Raw genomic sequence first — 15,978 nt, forward strand, 5'->3', positions numbered from 1 at the left:
AACAAACAAGTTCACAGAAACCTCATCAATCACCAAAATCAAACATATAGACACACAAATAACTCAAACAAAACACTGCATAAACCAATCAAAACATGGGATTACAATAAACAAGACCATCAATAGTTAGACATTGGCCAATACTTTCCACTTTTCTTTAACAGCGTGAAAACTCAACTTCCTTTTATCATTGGCCACCATACATCTGACATCCCACAATACCTTTTTCCACACCCCTCCCACATCACATGTCACTCCCTTCTTCACCAACAAATTTCTTGCAGCCCACAGTTCTATTTTCACAAAGCTAATTAAAAACCATAACAAAAAACACATTTCTTTCGTTCTCCCCCCCCTCCTTATACCAAACATTATTGTTGCAAGGTTTATCGTAAAGGTGCTATCTATAGCTTCCAAAACAATTTTACTCTTTTCCCACACTTTTTGCGCAAAATTACAGAACCAAAATACATGTTCGATGCTTTCCTCGCCACAACATCCCGTTCGAGGGCACCCGACTTGTTTAGTCAACTTATGTTTATATAATACGGATCTTACTGGAAGTCTCTTCCATACCGTTAACCAATTGAGGTCTAGACAGTCCAAACGCAAACCCTTGGGCTGCACTCTTCCCCAGATCTCATTTGCAACGCCCCCCACAACCCTGGCTTCTTCTCTTTCTGTTATAGCGCAATACAGTGCCCTGTGATCCAGCATCTCCAACTCGTCCACCGACTCCAGATGTTTCCTTGTCCAGGACACTGCATGCCTGTAATGCCAGGGCAGATCTTCACCGTGAGGGACGTCGTTCTTCCAGTTGGTGAGTCTGCGCATGCTGTTTGATAACCAAAATCTTACAAAGTACTGATGATCATGAGACACAGGCTGTTTCAAAGCTTTACACAAACCAGACACAAATAAACAATTTAACTTGATCGGCATGTTCGGTACTGACCTACCCCCCTTTTCTATGGATCTATACATATCTACACGTTTTACATATTCATATTTTTTATTCCACAAAAAACTAAAAACTTCTCTGACCAGATACCTGTTATACCTAGCCGGCATAGGATACACATTTGCTAAAAACGTGAGGGCGGGTAACACGTCTGTTTTTAATATGATTACCTTTTCGATGAAAGAAAACCTTCTGTCGCCCCATCGGAGTAGCCTTTTCCTGACCACCTCCAATGCCTCTTGCCAGCTGTTATGAATCGTACTCAGGTCATTAAAAGAAACCCCCAAAACTTTCAAAGGACCCCTGCAGTAATTCAGGTCGCAGAGACTTCCCTTTTCGTCCCTCCAACACCCAAAATATTTAACTTTGCTTTTTTGTCTATTTAACTTTGCCCCAGATATCCGGGCGAAGCTATCGAAAATCCCCAGAGCCTCCTGCAGACTTTCCTTCGACCCTACCATCAAAGTGATATCGTCAGCATACAAAGTCATCTTCACCCTCCCCCCACCACTCCCAGGCAGCATTATTCCTTCTACACGTGGGCTCGCGTTAACCATCCTAACAAAAGGCTCCAAATAGATTACAAACAATAGAGGCGATAAAGGACAACCTTGTCTCACGCCCACCTTCTGTTCTACCAATTTCCCAAGATACCCATTCACCACCACTCTACTCCCTACGTGCTTATACAGAGTCTTTAGCCACCTAATAAAAAGTGTGCCAAAACCCATCCTCTCCATCACGGCCCACAAAAACTTATGTGACACTCTATCAAAAGCCTTCTCCAAATCAAGGCTCACCAGTGCAAGGGGGATTTTCCTCTGCTCGGACCACGCTATTATGTCCCTAACCAACTGCAATGACCAGGTAATTTTCCTTCCCTGGACCCCACACGTCTGATCTTTCCCAATCACTTTGTCCAACACCCCTTTCATCCTATTAACTAACACCTTTGCGAACAGTTTATAATCTGAGCAAAGCATAGTTAAAGGCCTCCAATTCGCTAACTCTGTCGGTTGGCCTTTTTTATACAGCAGAGTCAAAACCCCCTCACGCATCGATCTTCCCAAAACGTCCTTGCAAAAAACCTCCTTCATTACCTCCAGCAAGATCGGCCCCAATATACCCCAGAAGGTCCTGTAGAATTCTGATGGCAAACCATCAATTCCAGGCACCTTTCCATTTTTTGAGCCAGCTAAGGCCACCCTGAGCTCTTCTAATGTAAACGGCCTTTCTAAGAGGGCCCTACTCTCCTCTGGCAGCTTTGAGACAATACAATCCAGGGAGGCAAAATCTGTCTCCCTTCCCATCTCCTTTTCAGAAAAGAGATTCTGATAATAACCAAACACTGCCTCCAACATGCCTTCTTTATCTGCTACTACTGTGCTCTCATCCACTTGTATCCCGTCCAGCCTTCTTTTAACCTGTTGCTTTCTCACCTGTCTAAAAAGATAAGAAACACAGGTCCCTTGCTGCAGGGATGAGTCAACTCGGGCCTTAAAAATAAAATTCTTTGCCCTCTCCTCGTGATATGCCCTTAATTTCCTTTTTGAGGCTGCCACCTCAGCCATGTCCACTTGCACTCCTTCGTTAAGGAGAGCGTAGAGCTTATTCAGCTCTTCCTGGAGCAGTCTCCCCTCTCTCCTCACCTTTTTCTGACGCTCACGACAATATGACCTCGTTTCTTTTTTGATTTTCTTTTTGATCTGCTCCCACCATTCCAACGTGGGAACATGCTGTCGCCTTTCTTCCCGCCACCTGTTCAAATACAAACTCATACAATCTACATACTCTCTCTCCTCCAACACCTCAACATTCATTCTCCATACACCCTTCCCATACATTCCTCTTGCCAGGCTCAAATCCACTTCTACAATATCGTGATCTGAAAGCCAGGCCGGATGAGTGTTTACTCCACCAACTGCCACCTCCCTGGATACAAAAACATAATCAAGGCGCTTCGCTACACCCGCTGTGTTTCTCCAGGTAGGTACCACCCCTTTTGCTCGGAAACGCACTGCACTATCAACTAAATTAAAGCGCGTCAATAGTGTGCGCAGCTGCTTTGCCCCTGCCTCTTCCTTATTAAAGAGGTCAACATTAAAATCTCCACCAATAACCAGGAACCTATTCGTGGCACACAAAGGGAACAGTTCTTTAAAAAAATCTGCCCTCATTGACCCTACAGCAGGAGCATAGACACACACTATTCTAAAGTTACACTCACCAATGCACAAATCAACACTTAAGACTCTTCCCGGTACCACTGCAACACTCCCTTCGACTAAAACATCCCGATTTCCAATCAACACACCCACACCCGATGAGTGAACCCCACCCACACTCCACCTAGAATCACCTCTATCCCACTCACGCGCAAAACCGACCACATCATTATCATTTTTCAAATGAACCTCCTGCAAAAGACAGACATCGAAATTAAAAATCCTCAAAGACTGAAAGACTGCTGTCCTTTTCACTTTATCCCTCAGCCCCCTGGTGTTTAACGTGAGGACTTTTATAGTCATGAATAATTATTTTACATTTTCTCTTCCCATTTATCTATAATGGCCATCACCGCTATGTAAGCGTCCCGCACTTCCGATTCTTGATGACCACTCACAGTCAATCTTGTGATTCTCCTAGCCGCTCCTTCGTTCTCGAGTTTCACTCCCGGAAATCTTCTGAGTACGTTTTTGATTCCACCCGCCTTGTTCGGGAACCTCACATTTCCGTTCTGCCATTCACACTTCTTTAAAAAACCTGATGAGGCATCCAACTTTTTCACATACCTTCCTTCCTTTCTGTACACCCCTGAAGCAAAGGCTTCCTTTGCCTTCCCAGCACTGTTCCTCCACTGCTTTACTAAATCCGAGAAAAGGCACTTTTTTGAACCTATCTCTGAGTGGGTTCTTCCATATATTTGAATGCGTCTCACTTCTTTACCAAGGTACTCACACTTGTACTTAATCCCTTTCTTCTGCAGATCCTGTTCTTCAAACCCGGCTGGCCAATGAACATCTCTATTCTTTTCGTTCCATTTGCACAGGTCGATGAAATCTCTGGGGAGGTCCGAATCGAGCCAAAGGCCCTCCTCACTCCTCAGCTTCTGCTCAGCCTGGACACCCCCACCTCCGGTAAGTACCTGGTTGCCCTCATCCGTTTCAGGTATGCAAGAAGCTCCTGATAATACTGAGCAATCTCTGGACTGGGACAGAACAAGTCCCTCATCATGGACTTCACCCTCTCCAGGTGTGTAAACTGCCACCAGGACCTCTGAGACAGGTGTATCACTCAGTGACAAATCCTCAGTACCTCTATCTGCCTTTTTGGCCACTAGAGCATCTGAGCCTTGTGCCTTCCTCTTTATGGATCTTTTTGACACCGACGGCCCTTCTCCCTCCTCTTCCTCCATCCTCTCTCCCCAACTCCCTTCCTGGACACTTTGCACCTCCTGCCCCACTTCCATCGCAGCTGCTTTCAAAAAGTCTAGTCCTGGCGTCTCTGAAACCTCTGAAAAGCTGTCCTTATCAGAAAAACTTCCATCTGTGGGCTCACTTTGCATATGCAAATTGAGCTCCGCCCCTTCTTCTGCCCCTCTCACCACTTCTCCGGTTTCCTCTTCTTCTACCGTTAAGAAGCTTCCATCTTTTGAAAACCTTCGGTTTCCCTTTTTTCCAGGTTCCCTATTGTCAGCCTCCCCACCTTCATCCACCTCTCTTCGCCTCTCCTCTTCATTTGCAGCACCTGGTCTTTCACCTGCAACTCCACTCACGACTTCTGAAAAAGTCCTTTTCCGTAAAGCACAGTCTTTAAATATATGCCCTGCACCTCCGCACAGATTACACCTCCTCTCTTCCTTGCATTCTGAAGATAGGTGACCAACCCCCTCACATCTTCTGCAGATTCGCTCCCTGCAATCCACCACATGATGTCCCTCCTTCCTACATCTCCTGCAAACCGAGGGCTGTCCGTAATAGAACAAGTACCCCCTGTTGGAGCCTATCTCAAATGATGCAGGCGGGTGCAAAAGACCGTCCGGTGCTGACCCATTCGCTCTGAAACGCACCCTGTAACGCCACTTCCCTGTCCAATAGTTTTTCCTGTCTATTATCTTCACCCCTATGCCCTGAATATCCACGAAGCGCTTCAAAAAACAGACTATGTTTTCTTCAGGCATATAGGGGTTAAACATTGCCACTGTCAAGGTTCTTAACTCCCTGGCAAACAAGGGCTCCACATAGTAGTCCACGAAAGGTTTTTCCTCTTTCCTTCTGTTCACCTCTGCCCAAACGCCCCTGACAATATTCTCTGAGTTGAGCGAAAGGTCAAAACACCTCTTACCCGGGAAGTCTTGTAGGCAGAACACGTCCTCAGGCTCCAGGTGCAGGGCATCTCTCATCACCTCGTCCTCGAAACTGTCCCTTGAAGTGAACTCCGTCTTCTCCCCGTTGTCTCGTAACACAAAACGCACAGCATGTCGCACTCTTCCTTCCCTTGAAAAGGCTCCTCCCTCCATCGTCAAAAATGGCCGGAAAAAAACCGCCACGCAAAAAAAGGCTTCGAGTCTCCCCGAAACAAGCGATCCGTCTCTCCCTTTCTCCTGGCTAAGATGCAAGCTGCGGTCAGGCCACACACTTGATCTTAGCCAAAAGGCCGAGAAGCGATGCCCACAAAGGCGCGGACCGACGCGCGGGCGTTCCGCTGGCGCACAGTGGCGCAGGCCGACTCCTCTGGAGCCCGGGACCCGCGCAGCTGCCGGCCTCCCTGCAGCCAGAGGCCTGCCGCGGGACTCTGCTCCCCCTCTCTCTTGCCTGCCCGCCTGCCTTCCTGCCAGTCCCGGGCGGGGGCCCTGCTCTTTGATCTTCTGTCAACGGCCCGACAACGACCGCAGCCGCAGGGGGCGCCAGCCGCCCGGCCTCCTTAGCTTAGGCCCCTCCCACCGGCAGCAGCTGCGCCCAACCGGCTGCAAGCCAAAGCCGAGCGCCAGCACCTGCGGGCAGAGGCAAGGGGCAGCTCTCTCTCGGGAGGGAGGGAGGGACGGGGACGCGCGCGCACACACGCCTGCCTGCCTGCCTGCCGAAAAAAAAGAAAGAAAAGGTGGATATACTAAGTTTTTTGGAGGGAAAACGCCCAGCTGTCGAAAGGGGCCCGCCTGCAGGGACGGGGACGGACACGCACGCAAGCAAGCAAGCAAGCAAGCAAGCAAGCAAGCAAGCCACGCCTGCCTCCCTGGGAAAAGGCTGAAAAACCTAAGTTTTTTGGAGGGAAAACGCACGGGAGCCGAAAAGGGGGCCGGCCTGCTTGCCCAGAGAGTCGAGACGCGGGAAAGCGCACAGAGGGAGCACGGGAACCGAGAGGGCGAGAGAGAGACAGAACACAGAGACACACAGATGGGGGACGAGGGACGAGACCCGAGAAGAAGGAGCTCCAGTCCACTTCGCTTGCTTGCTCGCTCGCTCGCTAGCTAGCTAGCTACCTAGCTACCTACGTCTGTCTTTTCACCGCTGAGAGAAGGTGGTGCACCGCTCCCGGAGGCGCTGCAATACCGGGCCGATGCGTGGAGAGGACGGAGCAAGCTCCTGATCCAGCTCCCTGTTCCAAAAATCCGTTTAATATGTGGTCCCCCGATGGGGGACGTATCAGATATTAAACTGATAAGAACAGATACTACACTTGATCTTAGCCAAAAGGCCGAGAAGCGATGCCCACAAAGGCGCGGACCGACGCGCGGGCGTTCCGCTGGCGCACAGTGGCGCAGGCCGACTCCTCTGGAGCCCGGGACCCGCGCAGCTGCCGGCCTCCCTGCAGCCAGAGGCCTGCCGCGGGACTCTGCTCCCCCTCTCTCTTGCCTGCCCGCCTGCCTTCCTGCCAGTCCCGGGCGGGGGCCCTGCTCTTTGATCTTCTGTCAACGGCCCGACAACGACCGCAGCCGCAGGGGGCGCCAGCCGCCCGGCCTCCTTAGCTTAGGCCCCTCCCACCGGCAGCAGCTGCGCCCAACCGGCTGCAAGCCAAAGCCGAGCGCCAGCACCTGCGGGCAGAGGCAAGGGGCAGCTCTCTCTCGGGAGGGAGGGAGGGACGGGGACGCGCGCGCACACACGCCTGCCTGCCTGCCTGCCGAAAAAAAAGAAAGAAAAGGTGGATATACTAAGTTTTTTGGAGGGAAAACGCCCAGCTGTCGAAAGGGGCCCGCCTGCAGGGACGGGGACGGACACGCACGCAAGCAAGCAAGCAAGCAAGCAAGCAAGCAAGCAAGCCACGCCTGCCTCCCTGGGAAAAGGCTGAAAAACCTAAGTTTTTTGGAGGGAAAACGCACGGGAGCCGAAAAGGGGGCCGGCCTGCTTGCCCAGAGAGTCGAGACGCGGGAAAGCGCACAGAGGGAGCACGGGAACCGAGAGGGCGAGAGAGAGACAGAACACAGAGACACACAGATGGGGGACGAGGGACGAGACCCGAGAAGAAGGAGCTCCAGTCCACTTCGCTTGCTTGCTCGCTCGCTCGCTAGCTAGCTAGCTACCTAGCTACCTACGTCTGTCTTTTCACCGCTGAGAGAAGGTGGTGCACCGCTCCCGGAGGCGCTGCAATACCGGGCCGATGCGTGGAGAGGACGGAGCAAGCTCCTGATCCAGCTCCCTGTTCCAAAAATCCGTTTAATATGTGGTCCCCCGATGGGGGACGTATCAGATATTAAACTGATAAGAACAGATTTTTTTTTTTTTTTTTTTTTTTTTTATTATCAAAAAGTAACAACAAACAAGTTCACAGAAACCTCATCAATCACCAAAATCAAACATATAGACACACAAATAACTCAAACAAAACACTGCATAAACCAATCAAAACATGGGATTACAATAAACAAGACCATCAATAGTTAGACATTGGCCAATACTTTCCACTTTTCTTTAACAGCGTGAAAACTCAACTTCCTTTTATCATTGGCCACCATACATCTGACATCCCACAATACCTTTTTCCACACCCCTCCCACATCACATGTCACTCCCTTCTTCACCAACAAATTTCTTGCAGCCCACAGTTCTATTTTCACAAAGCTAATTAAAAACCATAACAAAAAACACATTTCTTTCGTTCTCCCCCCCCTCCTTATACCAAACATTATTGTTGCAAGGTTTATCGTAAAGGTGCTATCTATAGCTTCCAAAACAATTTTACTCTTTTCCCACACTTTTTGCGCAAAATTACAGAACCAAAATACATGTTCGATGCTTTCCTCGCCACAACATCCCGTTCGAGGGCACCCGACTTGTTTAGTCAACTTATGTTTATATAATACGGATCTTACTGGAAGTCTCTTCCATACCGTTAACCAATTGAGGTCTAGACAGTCCAAACGCAAACCCTTGGGCTGCACTCTTCCCCAGATCTCATTTGCAACGCCCCCCACAACCCTGGCTTCTTCTCTTTCTGTTATAGCGCAATACAGTGCCCTGTGATCCAGCATCTCCAACTCGTCCACCGACTCCAGATGTTTCCTTGTCCAGGACACTGCATGCCTGTAATGCCAGGGCAGATCTTCACCGTGAGGGACGTCGTTCTTCCAGTTGGTGAGTCTGCGCATGCTGTTTGATAACCAAAATCTTACAAAGTACTGATGATCATGAGACACAGGCTGTTTCAAAGCTTTACACAAACCAGACACAAATAAACAATTTAACTTGATCGGCATGTTCGGTACTGACCTACCCCCCTTTTCTATGGATCTATACATATCTACACGTTTTACATATTCATATTTTTTATTCCACAAAAAACTAAAAACTTCTCTGACCAGATACCTGTTATACCTAGCCGGCATAGGATACACATTTGCTAAAAACGTGAGGGCGGGTAACACGTCTGTTTTTAATATGATTACCTTTTCGATGAAAGAAAACCTTCTGTCGCCCCATCGGAGTAGCCTTTTCCTGACCACCTCCAATGCCTCTTGCCAGCTGTTATGAATCGTACTCAGGTCATTAAAAGAAACCCCCAAAACTTTCAAAGGACCCCTGCAGTAATTCAGGTCGCAGAGACTTCCCTTTTCGTCCCTCCAACACCCAAAATATTTAACTTTGCTTTTTTGTCTATTTAACTTTGCCCCAGATATCCGGGCGAAGCTATCGAAAATCCCCAGAGCCTCCTGCAGACTTTCCTTCGACCCTACCATCAAAGTGATATCGTCAGCATACAAAGTCATCTTCACCCTCCCCCCACCACTCCCAGGCAGCATTATTCCTTCTACACGTGGGCTCGCGTTAACCATCCTAACAAAAGGCTCCAAATAGATTACAAACAATAGAGGCGATAAAGGACAACCTTGTCTCACGCCCACCTTCTGTTCTACCAATTTCCCAAGATACCCATTCACCACCACTCTACTCCCTACGTGCTTATACAGAGTCTTTAGCCACCTAATAAAAAGTGTGCCAAAACCCATCCTCTCCATCACGGCCCACAAAAACTTATGTGACACTCTATCAAAAGCCTTCTCCAAATCAAGGCTCACCAGTGCAAGGGGGATTTTCCTCTGCTCGGACCACGCTATTATGTCCCTAACCAACTGCAATGACCAGGTAATTTTCCTTCCCTGGACCCCACACGTCTGATCTTTCCCAATCACTTTGTCCAACACCCCTTTCATCCTATTAACTAACACCTTTGCGAACAGTTTATAATCTGAGCAAAGCATAGTTAAAGGCCTCCAATTCGCTAACTCTGTCGGTTGGCCTTTTTTATACAGCAGAGTCAAAACCCCCTCACGCATCGATCTTCCCAAAACGTCCTTGCAAAAAACCTCCTTCATTACCTCCAGCAAGATCGGCCCCAATATACCCCAGAAGGTCCTGTAGAATTCTGATGGCAAACCATCAATTCCAGGCACCTTTCCATTTTTTGAGCCAGCTAAGGCCACCCTGAGCTCTTCTAATGTAAACGGCCTTTCTAAGAGGGCCCTACTCTCCTCTGGCAGCTTTGAGACAATACAATCCAGGGAGGCAAAATCTGTCTCCCTTCCCATCTCCTTTTCAGAAAAGAGATTCTGATAATAACCAAACACTGCCTCCAACATGCCTTCTTTATCTGCTACTACTGTGCTCTCATCCACTTGTATCCCGTCCAGCCTTCTTTTAACCTGTTGCTTTCTCACCTGTCTAAAAAGATAAGAAACACAGGTCCCTTGCTGCAGGGATGAGTCAACTCGGGCCTTAAAAATAAAATTCTTTGCCCTCTCCTCGTGATATGCCCTTAATTTCCTTTTTGAGGCTGCCACCTCAGCCATGTCCACTTGCACTCCTTCGTTAAGGAGAGCGTAGAGCTTATTCAGCTCTTCCTGGAGCAGTCTCCCCTCTCTCCTCACCTTTTTCTGACGCTCACGACAATATGACCTCGTTTCTTTTTTGATTTTCTTTTTGATCTGCTCCCACCATTCCAACGTGGGAACATGCTGTCGCCTTTCTTCCCGCCACCTGTTCAAATACAAACTCATACAATCTACATACTCTCTCTCCTCCAACACCTCAACATTCATTCTCCATACACCCTTCCCATACATTCCTCTTGCCAGGCTCAAATCCACTTCTACAATATCGTGATCTGAAAGCCAGGCCGGATGAGTGTTTACTCCACCAACTGCCACCTCCCTGGATACAAAAACATAATCAAGGCGCTTCGCTACACCCGCTGTGTTTCTCCAGGTAGGTACCACCCCTTTTGCTCGGAAACGCACTGCACTATCAACTAAATTAAAGCGCGTCAATAGTGTGCGCAGCTGCTTTGCCCCTGCCTCTTCCTTATTAAAGAGGTCAACATTAAAATCTCCACCAATAACCAGGAACCTATTCGTGGCACACAAAGGGAACAGTTCTTTAAAAAAATCTGCCCTCATTGACCCTACAGCAGGAGCATAGACACACACTATTCTAAAGTTACACTCACCAATGCACAAATCAACACTTAAGACTCTTCCCGGTACCACTGCAACACTCCCTTCGACTAAAACATCCCGATTTCCAATCAACACACCCACACCCGATGAGTGAACCCCACCCACACTCCACCTAGAATCACCTCTATCCCACTCACGCGCAAAACCGACCACATCATTATCATTTTTCAAATGAACCTCCTGCAAAAGACAGACATCGAAATTAAAAATCCTCAAAGACTGAAAGACTGCTGTCCTTTTCACTTTATCCCTCAGCCCCCTGGTGTTTAACGTGAGGACTTTTATAGTCATGAATAATTATTTTACATTTTCTCTTCCCATTTATCTATAATGGCCATCACCGCTATGTAAGCGTCCCGCACTTCCGATTCTTGATGACCACTCACAGTCAATCTTGTGATTCTCCTAGCCGCTCCTTCGTTCTCGAGTTTCACTCCCGGAAATCTTCTGAGTACGTTTTTGATTCCACCCGCCTTGTTCGGGAACCTCACATTTCCGTTCTGCCATTCACACTTCTTTAAAAAACCTGATGAGGCATCCAACTTTTTCACATACCTTCCTTCCTTTCTGTACACCCCTGAAGCAAAGGCTTCCTTTGCCTTCCCAGCACTGTTCCTCCACTGCTTTACTAAATCCGAGAAAAGGCACTTTTTTGAACCTATCTCTGAGTGGGTTCTTCCATATATTTGAATGCGTCTCACTTCTTTACCAAGGTACTCACACTTGTACTTAATCCCTTTCTTCTGCAGATCCTGTTCTTCAAACCCGGCTGGCCAATGAACATCTCTATTCTTTTCGTTCCATTTGCACAGGTCGATGAAATCTCTGGGGAGGTCCGAATCGAGCCAAAGGCCCTCCTCACTCCTCAGCTTCTGCTCAGCCTGGACACCCCCACCTCCGGTAAGTACCTGGTTGCCCTCATCCGTTTCAGGTATGCAAGAAGCTCCTGATAATACTGAGCAATCTCTGGACTGGGACAGAACAAGTCCCTCATCATGGACTTCACCCTCTCCAGGTGTGTAAACTGCCACCAGGACCTCTGAGACAGGTGTATCACTCAGTGACAAATCCTCAGTACCTCTATCTGCCTTTTTGGCCACTAGAGCATCTGAGCCTTGTGCCTTCCTCTTTATGGATCTTTTTGACACCGACGGCCCTTCTCCCTCCTCTTCCTCCATCCTCTCTCCCCAACTCCCTTCCTGGACACTTTGCACCTCCTGCCCCACTTCCATCGCAGCTGCTTTCAAAAAGTCTAGTCCTGGCGTCTCTGAAACCTCTGAAAAGCTGTCCTTATCAGAAAAACTTCCATCTGTGGGCTCACTTTGCATATGCAAATTGAGCTCCGCCCCTTCTTCTGCCCCTCTCACCACTTCTCCGGTTTCCTCTTCTTCTACCGTTAAGAAGCTTCCATCTTTTGAAAACCTTCGGTTTCCCTTTTTTCCAGGTTCCCTATTGTCAGCCTCCCCACCTTCATCCACCTCTCTTCGCCTCTCCTCTTCATTTGCAGCACCTGGTCTTTCACCTGCAACTCCACTCACGACTTCTGAAAAAGTCCTTTTCCGTAAAGCACAGTCTTTAAATATATGCCCTGCACCTCCGCACAGATTACACCTCCTCTCTTCCTTGCATTCTGAAGATAGGTGACCAACCCCCTCACATCTTCTGCAGATTCGCTCCCTGCAATCCACCACATGATGTCCCTCCTTCCTACATCTCCTGCAAACCGAGGGCTGTCCGTAATAGAACAAGTACCCCCTGTTGGAGCCTATCTCAAATGATGCAGGCGGGTGCAAAAGACCGTCCGGTGCTGACCCATTCGCTCTGAAACGCACCCTGTAACGCCACTTCCCTGTCCAATAGTTTTTCCTGTCTATTATCTTCACCCCTATGCCCTGAATATCCACGAAGCGCTTCAAAAAACAGACTATGTTTTCTTCAGGCATATAGGGGTTAAACATTGCCACTGTCAAGGTTCTTAACTCCCTGGCAAACAAGGGCTCCACATAGTAGTCCACGAAAGGTTTTTCCTCTTTCCTTCTGTTCACCTCTGCCCAAACGCCCCTGACAATATTCTCTGAGTTGAGCGAAAGGTCAAAACACCTCTTACCCGGGAAGTCTTGTAGGCAGAACACGTCCTCAGGCTCCAGGTGCAGGGCATCTCTCATCACCTCGTCCTCGAAACTGTCCCTTGAAGTGAACTCCGTCTTCTCCCCGTTGTCTCGTAACACAAAACGCACAGCATGTCGCACTCTTCCTTCCCTTGAAAAGGCTCCTCCCTCCATCGTCAAAAATGGCCGGAAAAAAACCGCCACGCAAAAAAAGGCTTCGAGTCTCCCCGAAACAAGCGATCCGTCTCTCCCTTTCTCCTGGCTAAGATGCAAGCTGCGGTCAGGCCACACACTTGATCTTAGCCAAAAGGCCGAGAAGCGATGCCCACAAAGGCGCGGACCGACGCGCGGGCGTTCCGCTGGCGCACAGTGGCGCAGGCCGACTCCTCTGGAGCCCGGGACCCGCGCAGCTGCCGGCCTCCCTGCAGCCAGAGGCCTGCCGCGGGACTCTGCTCCCCCTCTCTCTTGCCTGCCCGCCTGCCTTCCTGCCAGTCCCGGGCGGGGGCCCTGCTCTTTGATCTTCTGTCAACGGCCCGACAACGACCGCAGCCGCAGGGGGCGCCAGCCGCCCGGCCTCCTTAGCTTAGGCCCCTCCCACCGGCAGCAGCTGCGCCCAACCGGCTGCAAGCCAAAGCCGAGCGCCAGCACCTGCGGGCAGAGGCAAGGGGCAGCTCTCTCTCGGGAGGGAGGGAGGGACGGGGACGCGCGCGCACACACGCCTGCCTGCCTGCCTGCCGAAAAAAAAGAAAGAAAAGGTGGATATACTAAGTTTTTTGGAGGGAAAACGCCCAGCTGTCGAAAGGGGCCCGCCTGCAGGGACGGGGACGGACACGCACGCAAGCAAGCAAGCAAGCAAGCAAGCAAGCAAGCAAGCCACGCCTGCCTCCCTGGGAAAAGGCTGAAAAACCTAAGTTTTTTGGAGGGAAAACGCACGGGAGCCGAAAAGGGGGCCGGCCTGCTTGCCCAGAGAGTCGAGACGCGGGAAAGCGCACAGAGGGAGCACGGGAACCGAGAGGGCGAGAGAGAGACAGAACACAGAGACACACAGATGGGGGACGAGGGACGAGACCCGAGAAGAAGGAGCTCCAGTCCACTTCGCTTGCTTGCTCGCTCGCTCGCTAGCTAGCTAGCTACCTAGCTACCTACGTCTGTCTTTTCACCGCTGAGAGAAGGTGGTGCACCGCTCCCGGAGGCGCTGCAATACCGGGCCGATGCGTGGAGAGGACGGAGCAAGCTCCTGATCCAGCTCCCTGTTCCAAAAATCCGTTTAATATGTGGTCCCCCGATGGGGGACGTATCAGATATTAAACTGATAAGAACAGATACTACACTTGATCTTAGCCAAAAGGCCGAGAAGCGATGCCCACAAAGGCGCGGACCGACGCGCGGGCGTTCCGCTGGCGCACAGTGGCGCAGGCCGACTCCTCTGGAGCCCGGGACCCGCGCAGCTGCCGGCCTCCCTGCAGCCAGAGGCCTGCCGCGGGACTCTGCTCCCCCTCTCTCTTGCCTGCCCGCCTGCCTTCCTGCCAGTCCCGGGCGGGGGCCCTGCTCTTTGATCTTCTGTCAACGGCCCGACAACGACCGCAGCCGCAGGGGGCGCCAGCCGCCCGGCCTCCTTAGCTTAGGCCCCTCCCACCGGCAGCAGCTGCGCCCAACCGGCTGCAAGCCAAAGCCGAGCGCCAGCACCTGCGGGCAGAGGCAAGGGGCAGCTCTCTCTCGGGAGGGAGGGAGGGACGGGGACGCGCGCGCACACACGCCTGCCTGCCTGCCTGCCGAAAAAAAAGAAAGAAAAGGTGGATATACTAAGTTTTTTGGAGGGAAAACGCCCAGCTGTCGAAAGGGGCCCGCCTGCAGGGACGGGGACGGACACGCACGCAAGCAAGCAAGCAAGCAAGCAAGCAAGCAAGCAAGCCACGCCTGCCTCCCTGGGAAAAGGCTGAAAAACCTAAGTTTTTTGGAGGGAAAACGCACGGGAGCCGAAAAGGGGGCCGGCCTGCTTGCCCAGAGAGTCGAGACGCGGGAAAGCGCACAGAGGGAGCACGGGAACCGAGAGGGCGAGAGAGAGACAGAACACAGAGACACACAGATGGGGGACGAGGGACGAGACCCGAGAAGAAGGAGCTCCAGTCCACTTCGCTTGCTTGCTCGCTCGCTCGCTAGCTAGCTAGCTACCTAGCTACCTACGTCTGTCTTTTCACCGCTGAGAGAAGGTGGTGCACCGCTCCCGGAGGCGCTGCAATACCGGGCCGATGCGTGGAGAGGACGGAGCAAGCTCCTGATCCAGCTCCCTGTTCCAAAAATCCGTTTAATATGTGGTCCCCCGATGGGGGACGTATCAGATATTAAACTGATAAGAACAGATACTACACTTGATCTTAGCCAAAAGGCCGAGAAGCGATGCCCACAAAGGCGCGGACCGACGCGCGGGCGTTCCGCTGGCGCACAGTGGCGCAGGCCGACTCCTCTGGAGCCCGGGACCCGCGCAGCTGCCGGCCTCCCTGCAGCCAGAGGCCTGCCGCGGGACTCTGCTCCCCCTCTCTCTTGCCTGCCCGCCTGCCTTCCTGCCAGTCCCGGGCGGGGGCCCTGCTCTTTGATCTTCTGTCAACGGCCCGACAACGACCGCAGCCGCAGGGGGCGCCAGCCGCCCGGCCTCCTTAGCTTAGGCCCCTCCCACCGGCAGCAGCTGCGCCCAACCGGCTGCAAGCCAAAGCCGAGCGCCAGCACCTGCGGGCAGAGGCAAGGGGCAGCTCTCTCTCGGGAGGGAGGGAGGGACGGGGACGCGCGCGCACACACGCCTGCCTGCCTGCCTGCCGAAAAAAAAGAAAGAAAAGGTGGATATACTAAGTTTTTTGGAGGGAAAACGCCCAGCTGTCGAAAGGGGCCCGCCTGCAGGGACGGGGACGGACACGCACGCAAGCAAGCAAGCAAGCAAGCAAGCAAGCAAGCAAGCCACGCCTGCCTCC

General features: G+C 51.2%; 4 non-coding genes across 4 annotated transcripts; all 4 read right to left on the reverse strand.

Moving 5' to 3' along the window:
• Positions 1–6,476: 6,476 nt before the first annotated feature.
• Positions 6,477–6,667, reverse strand: LOC148647924 (U2 spliceosomal RNA). The gene has a single exon (XR_015927454.1). It is a non-coding gene; the product is annotated as a U2 spliceosomal RNA (small nuclear RNA).
• An 847-nt stretch (positions 6,668–7,514) lies between these two features.
• On the reverse strand, positions 7,515–7,709 carry LOC148647925 (U2 spliceosomal RNA). The gene has a single exon (XR_015927013.1). It is a non-coding gene; the product is annotated as a U2 spliceosomal RNA (small nuclear RNA).
• Positions 7,710–14,185: 6,476 nt separating this feature from the next.
• On the reverse strand, positions 14,186–14,376 carry LOC148647926 (U2 spliceosomal RNA). The gene has a single exon (XR_015927455.1). It is a non-coding gene; the product is annotated as a U2 spliceosomal RNA (small nuclear RNA).
• An 847-nt stretch (positions 14,377–15,223) lies between these two features.
• On the reverse strand, positions 15,224–15,414 carry LOC148647927 (U2 spliceosomal RNA). Its single transcript, XR_015927456.1, has one exon. It is a non-coding gene; the product is annotated as a U2 spliceosomal RNA (small nuclear RNA).
• Positions 15,415–15,978: the final 564 nt, after the last annotated feature.

Source organism: Lepisosteus platostomus, chromosome 15, assembly GCF_059453375.1.
Source record: "Lepisosteus platostomus isolate fLepPlt1 chromosome 15, fLepPlt1.hap1, whole genome shotgun sequence".
Taxonomy (NCBI): Eukaryota; Metazoa; Chordata; class Actinopteri; order Semionotiformes; family Lepisosteidae; genus Lepisosteus; species Lepisosteus platostomus.